This window comes from Bombina bombina, chromosome 12 (assembly GCF_027579735.1).
Source record: "Bombina bombina isolate aBomBom1 chromosome 12, aBomBom1.pri, whole genome shotgun sequence".
NCBI classification, from domain to species: domain Eukaryota; kingdom Metazoa; phylum Chordata; class Amphibia; order Anura; family Bombinatoridae; genus Bombina; species Bombina bombina.
The window spans coordinates 38,486,725-38,496,406 of NC_069510.1; the positions used below are offsets into that span (position 1 = coordinate 38,486,725).

A 9,682-nucleotide genomic window follows, 5' to 3' on the forward strand; every position below is an offset into this window, starting at 1 on the left:
TTGTCACTGTGAGTGTGCTACTGTGTGACTGTGTTTGTCACTGTGAGTGTGCTACTGTGTGTCACTATGAGTGTGACTATGACTGTTTGTCCCTGTGAGTGTGCTACTGTGTGTGACTGTCCCTGTGAGTGTGCTACTGTGTGTGACTGTCACTGTGAGTGTGCTACTGTGTGACTGTGTTTGTCACTGTGAGTGTGCTACTGTGTGACTGTGTTTGTCACTGTGAGTGTGCTACTGTGTGTCACTATGAGTGTGACTATGACTGTTTGTCCCTGTGAGTGTGCTACTGTGTGTGACTGTCCCTGTGAGTGTGCTACTGTGTGTGACTGTCACTGTGAGTGTGCTACTGTGTGTCACTGAGTGTGTCACTGTGAGTGTGCTACTGTGTCACTGTTTGTCACTGTAAGTGTGCTACTGTGTGTGACTGTGTTTGTCATTGTGAGTGTGCTACTGTCACTATGAGTGTGACTATAACTGTCACTGTGAGTGTGCTACTGTCACTATGAGTGTGACTATGACTGTTTGTCACTGTAAGTGTGCTACTGTGTCACTGTGAGAGTGACTGTTAGTGTGGTAGCTTGTTATAACTAGGAACTGAGGCAGCGTCCGCCCCTCCTCGTTTTTCTTCCTATCACAAAGAGCCAGTTCATAAATAGCAGCATAGAGACTGGCGAGCCGAACCAGAGAAGTAAGTAAGTGAGGGGCTTCGGGCAGCCTCGGGGTGGGAATGTGCTGGGGACCGGGAAAGGTCGCAGGCTGTGATATCACTGATAGGCCCCGAGCTCCCAGCGCTGCCGGAAGGAGACTGGTATAAGTCTGACTCTGCTCGGTAATTGTTTGTGCTACGTGTAGTATGTGCTGAGTTACAGGAGTGCTGAGAACTGTCTGCTGCCGTAGCCCTAGACGAGGTACAAACAGTGAGGGTGTTTTACCAACAGGGGGTGGGGTCTGACTGGCGCTAGAGAGGTATAGACAGGCAGGGGTAGACAACCACACTGGCATATAGAGGCTGCAGAATGTGGCACAGAGATTCCTAGGGGTCTATAGACAACCACACTGGCATATAGAGGCTGCAGTATGTGGCACAGAGATTCCTAGGGGTCTATAGACAACCACACTGGCATATAGAGGCTGCAGTATGTGGCACAGAGATTCCTAGGGGTCTATAGACAACCACACTGGCATATAGAGGCTGCAGTATGTGGCACAGAGATTCCTAGGGGTCTATAGACAACCACACTGGCATATAGAGGCACAGAGATGCCTGGGAACTCCAGTCTGACTTATAGTTATGGCTTCTGCACTGCAGGGGAAATACACCAGCTCCCCTATCATTATATCATATGTGAACATAAAAGCAGGGAAATCTGCTATTTTAAATAAAAGTAGATATCATTTCCTACCTTCCAGCAGGCAAAATAGATCATTGGGAATATAATATATAGAACACTATTTTACAGGACATTGCCCCTATCAATTTGATATATTACAAAACTAATTATGGTGATAGGTAGGTCTAATTTTGGGTCAACCAATCCCCATGGACTCGTCCTTACTTTTTGAGGATATTTTGGTTATGAAGTCAACGTTGAAGAACACTTTTAAGCATCACAACTGGTAAGTAAAAACATATCATACTATAAGCTATTAGTAATTCTGCTTTGTTCAGATACTTTAAAAGTACTTTTATATTTTTTTGTACAGTGATCTTGGTATTTATGTAGTTATATGTAGTAGAATATGAAACAAATATTATAAACTGGAATAAAAACTTGGTTAAAATATTTACACATTAGCTTTGTTACCTTATTAGACATTGCATAGAATTATTTACATTTAGATCTATTCTATAAAGAATTAGCTCACATGTTCTGCTATACATATATGCTAATCCTTTACAGGAACACAGTGGGCTTTATTCATTAATTTGAGAACAATCTCCAAAAGCTTTAGTTTTGTAGTATTTTGAACATTTACTTCTGTATGGAGTGTTTTTTAGTTTCAGAAATAATGAGATAGAACATAAAATTTTAAACAACTTTCCAATTTCTAATTTGCTTCATTCTGTTGGTATCCTTTGTGGAAGGTGCAAAAATGCATTACTGGGAGCTAGGAGAACACATTGGACAAGCCAATGACAATAAGCATATACAGTATGTGCTGCCACCAATCAGTAACTAAATCCCAGTAATTGCTGGTCCTCAGCCTGTCTATCTGATTTTCAACAAAGTATTCCAAGAGAACAAAGCATATTAGATAATAGAAGTTAATTGGAGTGCATGCTCTATCTGAAACATGACAGTTTAATTTTGTCTTTTATGTATATAAGTGTGTACTTGGCTCATCAGTATATTTTTTTAATACGTTTGTCAATCCTTATGTTACACTGTTGTTATATAGTATTATTGACACTGCACTCACAAGCAGTAGATGACCTGCAGAACAAGGCTTTAAAGGACCAGTAGACGCAGTAGATTTGCATAATCAACAAATGCATAATAAAAAGACAATGCAATAGCACTTAGTCTGAACTTCAAATGAGTAGATTTTTTTTCTGACATTTCAAAGTAATGTCTATTTCCACTCCTCCTGTATCATGTGACAGCCATCAGCCAATCACTAATGCATATAGTGTTTGAATTCTTGCACATGCTCAATGGGAGCTGGTGATTTAAAAAGTGTAAATATAAAAACACTGTACATTTTGTTAGTGGAAGTAAATTGTAAAGTTGTTTAAAATTGCATGCTCTAGCTGAATCATAAAAGTTTAATTTTTACTTGAGTGTCCCTTTAATGTCCTTGAATTGGTGAAACACATTCATTGGTTCCAAGTATTAGTAGTCAATTTTTGTTAAGGACAGTGTAGCAGTGATCTACTTACCATATGGAATGCCTTTTATCACTGAGTCTATATGATGACTGTCAGCTTTTAGAATAGTGTTAGCTGAGCTCTCTTTCCTATATATTTCACTTTCTAGCGCACCATTTTTGGCAGTGATTGCTAGATCCAAAAATGTTATACTGATGGTGCTATAGGTAAAATTAAGATTTAAATGATCCCTCAGGTGTCTCACCTCTGATTTATTATATTGTAACAATATGGGAAGTGCTGGCTAAGGAATCCTATTACCTTTTCTAATCTTTGACCTTTTTTTTCTTAATTTCTTTTTTCCTTTTTGAACATATATATATATATATACACACACACACACACAGTATCTCACAAAAGTGAGTACACCCCTCACATTTTTGTAAATATTTTATTATATCTTTTCATGTGACAAGACTAAAGAAATGACACTTTGCTATAATGTAAAGTAGTGAGTGTACATCCTGTATAACAGTGTAAATTTGCTGTCCCCTCAAAATAACTCAACACACAGCCATTAATGTCTAAACCATTTGAAACAAAAGTCAGTACACCCCTAAGTGGAAATGTCCAACTTGGGCCCAAAGTGTCAATATTTTGTGTGGCCACCATTATTTTCCAGCACTGCCTTAACCCTCTTGGGCATGGAGTTCATCAGAGCTTCACAGGTTGCCACTGGAGTCCGCTTTCACTCCTCCATGATGACATCACGGAGCTGGTGAATGTTAGAGACCTTGCGCTCCCCCACCTTGCGTTTGAGGATGCCCCACAGATGCTCAGTAGGGTTTAGGTCTGGAGACATGCTTAGCCAGTCCACCACCTTTACCCTCAGCTTCTTTAGCAAGGCAGTGGTCGTCTTGGAAGGAAGGGGATCATGCTCTGCTTCAGTATGTCACATTACATGTTGGCATTCATGGTTCCCTCAATGAACTTTAGCTCCCCAGTGCCGGCAGTAGTCATGCAGGCCCAGGCCATGACACTCCAACCACCATGCTTGACTGTAGGCAAGATACACTTGTCTTTGTACTCCTCACCTGGTTGCCGCCACACATGCTTGACACCATCTGAACCAAATAAGTTTATCTTGGTCTCATCGGACCACAGGATATGGTTCCAGTAATCCATGTCCTTAGTCTGCTTGTCTTCAGCAAACTGCAGGCTTTCTTGTGCATCATCTTTAGTAGAGTCTTCCTTCTGGGACAACAGCCATGCAGACCAATTTGATGCAGTGTGCGGCGTATGGTCTGAGCACTGACAGGCTAACCCCCCCACCCCTTTAACCTCTGCAGCAATGCTGGCAGCACTTATATGTCTATTTCCCAAAGACAACCTCTGGATATGACGCTGAGCATGTGCACTCAACTTCTATGGTCGACTATGGCGAGGCCTGTTCTGAGTGGAACCTGTCCTGTGAAACCCATGTATGGTCTTGTCCACCGTTCTGCAGCTCAGTTTCAGGGTCTTGGCAATCTTCTTATAGCCTAGACCAGTGTTTTTCAACCAGTGTGCCATGGCACACTAGTGTGCCGTGAGAGATCCTCAGGTGTGCCACGGCAGACTGACAACAGTGTGACATATTTTTTAAACTTTGCTTGTTTTTTAATCCCAGTGCAGGGGTAGTTTGTAGAAGGCATGGCATAACAGCACAACACATACAGTATGTGTGTGTTTGTGTGTATGTGTATATATATATATGCTGTATTAGGCTACAATGTGTGATTTTTTTAAAATTTTGGGATGGTGGTGTGCCACAGGATTTTTTTATGTAAAAAAGTGTGCCACGGCAAAGAAAAGGTTAAAAATCACTGGCCTAGACCATCTTTATGTAGAGCAACAATCATTTTTTCTTCTGTTATGTGTGATCAGTCCACGGGTCATCATTACTTCTGGGATATAACTCCTCCCCAACAGGAAATGCAAGAGGATTCACCCAGCAGAGCTGTACATAGCTCCTCCCCTCTACGTCAGTCCCAGTCATTCTCTTGCACCCAACGACTAGATAGGATGTGTGAGAGGACTATGGTGATTATACTTAGTTTTTATGACTTCAATCAAAAGTTTGTTATTTTAAAATAGCACCGGAGCGTGTTATTACTTCTCTGGCAGAGTTTGAGGAAGAATCTGTCAGAGTTTTTTACTATGATTTTAACCGGAGTAGTTAAGATCATATTGCTGTTCTCGGCCATCTGAGGGAGGTAAAGGCTTCAGATCAGGGGACAGCGGGCAGATGAATCTGCATTGAGGTATGTAGCAGTTTTTATTTTCTGAATGGAATTGATGAGAAAATCCTGCCATACCGTTAAAATGACATGTATGTATACACTTCAGTATTCTGGGGATGGTATTTCACCGGAACTACTCTGTTAAAGGTCACTAATCCTTTTTAATAACTATTTATCATGTTAAACGTTTTTGCTGGAATGTAGAATCGTTTACATTGCTGAGGTACTGTGTGAATAAATATTTGGGCATTATTTTCCACTTGGCAGTTTTTTTGCTTTAATTGTGACAGTTTCGTTTCTCTTCACTGCTGTGTGGGAGAGGGAGGGGCCGTTTTTGGCGCTCTTTGCTACGCATCAAAAAATACCAGTCAGTTTCTTTTATATTTCCTGCATGATCCGGTTCATCTCTGATAGATCTCAGGGGTCTTCAAACTTCTTTGAAGGGAGGTAAATTCTCTCAGCAGAGCTGTGAGAATTCTTATAGTGACTGTGAATAAAAGCGTTGCTTTGTATTTTTTATGTCAAATTTAATTATTGTTATTTTACTAATGGGAACAAACCTTTGCTAAAAGTTTTGTTGTTTTAAAGTTTGATGCTATAACTGTTTTTCAGTTCATTATTTCAACTGTCATTTAATCGTTAGTACCTCTTTGAGGCACAGTACGTTTTTGGCTAAAAAAGATTATAACCAAGTTGTAAGTTTTTTGCTAGTGTGTTAAACATGTCTGACTCAGAGGAAGATATCTGTGTCATTTGTTCCAATGCCAAGGTGGAGCCCAATAGAAATTTATGTACTAACTGTATTGATGCTACTTTAAATAAAAGTCAATCTGTACAATGTGAACAAATTTCACCAAACAGCGAGGGGAGAGTTATGCCGACTAACTCGCCTCACGCGGCAGTACCTGCATCTCCCGCCCGGGAGGTGCGTGATATTTTGGCGCCTAGTACATCTGGGCGGCCATTACAGATAACATTACAAGATATGGCTACTGTTATGACTGAAGTTTTGTCTAAATTACCAGAACTAAGAGGCAAGCGTGATCACTCTGGGGTGAGAACAGAGTGCGCTGACAATGCTAGGGCCATGTCTGATACTGCGTCACAGCTCGCAGAGCATGAGGACGGAGAGCTTCATTCTGTGGGTGACGGTTCTGATCCAAACAGATTGGACTCAGATATTTCAAATTTTAAATTTAAATTGGAGAACCTCCGTGTATTACTAGGGGAGGTCTTAGCAGCTCTCAACGATTGTAACACCGTTGCAATACCAGAGAAACTGTGTAGGTTGGATAAATACTTTGCGGTACCGGCGAGTACTGACGTTTTTCCTATACCTAAGAGACTAACTGAAATTGTTACTAAGGAGTGGGATAGACCCGGTGTGCCGTTCTCACCCCCTCCAATATTTAGAAAGATGTTTCCAATAGACGCCACCACTCGGGACTTATGGCAAACGGTCCCCAAGGTGGAGGGAGCAGTTTCTACTTTAGCTAAGCGTACCACTATCCCGGTGGAGGATAGCTGTGCTTTCTCAGATCCAATGGATAAAAAATTAGAGGGTTACCTTAAGAAAATGTTTGTTCAACAAGGTTTTATATTACAACCCCTTGCATGTATCGCGCCGATTACGGCTGCGGCAGCATTTTGGATTGAGTCGCTTGAAGAGAACCTTAGTTCATCTACGCTAGACGACATTACGGACAGGCTTAGAGTCCTTAAACTAGCTAATTCCTTCATTTCGGAGGCCGTAGTACATTTAACCAAACTTACGGCTAAGAACTCAGGATTCGCCATACAGGCACGTAGGGCGCTGTGGCTAAAATCCTGGTCAGCTGATGTTACTTCTAAGTCCAAATTACTTAATATACCTTTCAAGGGGCAGTCTTTATTTGGGCCCGGTTTGAAAGAGATTATCGCTGACATTACAGGAGGTAAGGGCCACGCCCTACCTCAAGACAAAGCCAAAGCTAAGGCTAGACAGTCTAATTTTCGTCCCTTTCGGAACTTCAAAACAGGAGCAGCATCAACCTCCACTGCACCAAAACAGGAAGGAGCTGTTGCTCGTTACAGGCAAGGCTGGAAGCCTAACCAGTCCTGGAACAAGAGCAAGCAGGCCAGGAAACCTGCTGCTGCCCCAAAGACAGCATGAACCGAGAGCCCCCGATCCGGGACCGGATCTAGTGGGGGGCAGACTCTCTCTCTTCGCCCAGGCCTGGGCAAGAGATGTTCAGGATCCCTGGGCACTAGAGATCATATCTCAGGGATACCTTCTAGACTTCAAATTATCTCCCCCAAGAGGGAGATTTCATCTGTCAAGGTTGTCAACAAACCAGATAAAGAAAGAAGCGTTTCTACGCTGCGTACAAGATCTGTTAATAATGGGAGTGATCCATCCGGTTCCGCGGTCGGAACAAGGACAAGGGTTCTACTCAAACCTGTTTGTGGTTCCCAAAAAAGAGGGAACTTTCAGGCCAATCTTAGATTTAAAGATTCTAAACAAATTCCTAAGAGTTCCATCGTTCAAAATGGAAACTATTCGGACAATCTTACCCATGATCCAAGAGGGTCAGTACATGACCACAGTGGATTTAAAGGATGCTTACCTTCACATACCGATCCACAAAGATCATCACCGGTATCTAAGGTTTGCCTTCTTAGACAGGCACTACCAGTTTGTAGCTCTTCCATTCGGATTGGCTACGGCTCCAAGAATCTTCACAAAGGTTCTGGGTGCCCTTCTGGCGGTACTAAGACCGCGAGGGATTTCGGTAGCTCCATACCTAGACGACATTCTAATACAAGCTTCAAGCTTTCAAACTGCCAAGTCTCATACAGAGTTAGTTCTGGCATTTCTAAGGTCGCATGGATGGAAAGTGAACGAAAAGAAGAGTTCTCTTTTTCCTCTCACAAGAGTTCCATTCTTGGGGACTCTTATAGATTCTGTAGAAATGAAGATTTACCTGACAGAGGACAGGTTAACAAAGCTTCAAAATGCATGCCGTGTCCTTCATTCCATTCAACACCCGTCAGTAGCTCAATGCATGGAGGTGATCGGCTTAATGGTAGCGGCAATGGACATAGTACCTTTTGCACGCCTACACCTCAGACCTCTGCAATTATGCATGCTAAGTCAGTGGAATGGGGATTACTCAGATTTGTCCCCTACTCTGAATCTGAATCAAGAGACCAGAAATTCTCTTCTATGGTGGCTTCATCGGCCACACCTGTCCAGGGGGATGCCATTCAGCAGGCCAGACTGGACAATTGTAACAACAGACGCCAGCCTACTAGGTTGGGGCGCTGTCTGGAATTCTCTGAAGGCTCAGGGACTGTGGAATCAGGAGGAGAGTCTCCTTCCAATAAACATTCTGGAATTGAGGGCAGTTCTCAATGCCCTTCTAGCTTGGCCCCAATTAACAACTCGGGGGTTCATCAGGTTTCAGTCGGACAACATCACGACTGTAGCTTACATCAACCATCAGGGAGGGACAAGAAGCTCCCTAGCAATGGTGGAAGTATCAAAGATAATTCGCTGGGCAGAGTCTCACTCTTGCCACCTGTCAGCAATCCACATCCCGGGAGTGGAGAACTGGGAGGCGGATTTCTTGAGTCGCCAGACTTTTCATCCGGGGGAGTGGGAACTTCATCCGGAGGTCTTTGCCCAAATACTTCGACGTTGGGGCAAACCAGAGATAGACCTCATGGCGTCTCGCCAGAACGCCAAACTTCCTCGCTACGGGTCCAGATCCAGGGATCCGGGAGCGGTTCTGATAGATGCTTTGACAGCACCTTGGAACTTCGGGATGGCTTATGTGTTTCCACCCTTTCCGCTGCTTCCTCGATTGATTGCCAAAATCAAGCAGGAGAGAGCATCAGTGATTCTAATAGCGCCTGCATGGCCACGCAGGACTTGGTATGCAGATCTAGTGGACATGTCGTCCTGTCCGCCTTGGTCTCTACCTCTAAGACAGGACCTTCTGATACAGGGTCCATTCAAACATCAAAATCTAACTTCTCTGAAGCTGACTGCTTGGAAATTGAACGTTTGATTTTATCAAAACGTGGTTTTTCTGAGTCGGTTATTGATACCCTGATACAGGCTAGGAAGCCTGTTACCAGAAAGATTTACCATAAAATATGGCGTAAATACCTATACTGGTGCGAATCCAAACATTACTCCTGGAGTAAGGTTAGGATCTCTAGGATATTGTCTTTTCTACAAGAAGGGTTAGAAAAGGGGTTTATCAGCTAGTTCATTAAAGGGACAGATTTCAGCTCTGTCCATCTTGTTACACAGGCGTCTGTCAGAAAATCCAGACGTCCAGGCTTTTTGTCAGGCTTTGGCTAGGATCAAGCCTGTGTTTAAAGCTGTTGCTCCGCCATGGAGTTTAAACTTAGTTCTTAACGTTTTACAGGGTGTTCCATTTGAACCCCTTCATTCCATTGATATAAAATTGTTATCTTGGAAAGTTCTGTTTTTAATGGCTATTTCCTCGGCTCGAAGAGTCTCTGAGTTATCAGCCTTACATTGTGATTCTCCTTATCTGATTTTTCACTCAGACAAGGTAGTTCTGCGTACTAAACCTGG

The 9,682-nt window shown here is 42.8% G+C and overlaps 1 protein-coding gene across 8 annotated transcripts in view; it reads left to right on the forward strand.

Annotated features, from left to right (window-relative positions):
* Positions 1-615: 615 nt before the first annotated feature.
* The window catches only part of TRAF2 (TNF receptor associated factor 2), a 176,824-nt gene continuing 167,757 nt past the window's right edge, over positions 616-9,682 (forward strand). For 3 of the 8 annotated variants that reach the window (XM_053695785.1, XM_053695778.1, XM_053695779.1), the window contains exon 1: positions 703-1,617. The gene's annotated coding sequence lies outside the window, so the exon portion shown is untranslated. The other 5 variants (XM_053695783.1, XM_053695780.1, XM_053695781.1 and 2 more) reach the window with 5 other exon arrangements.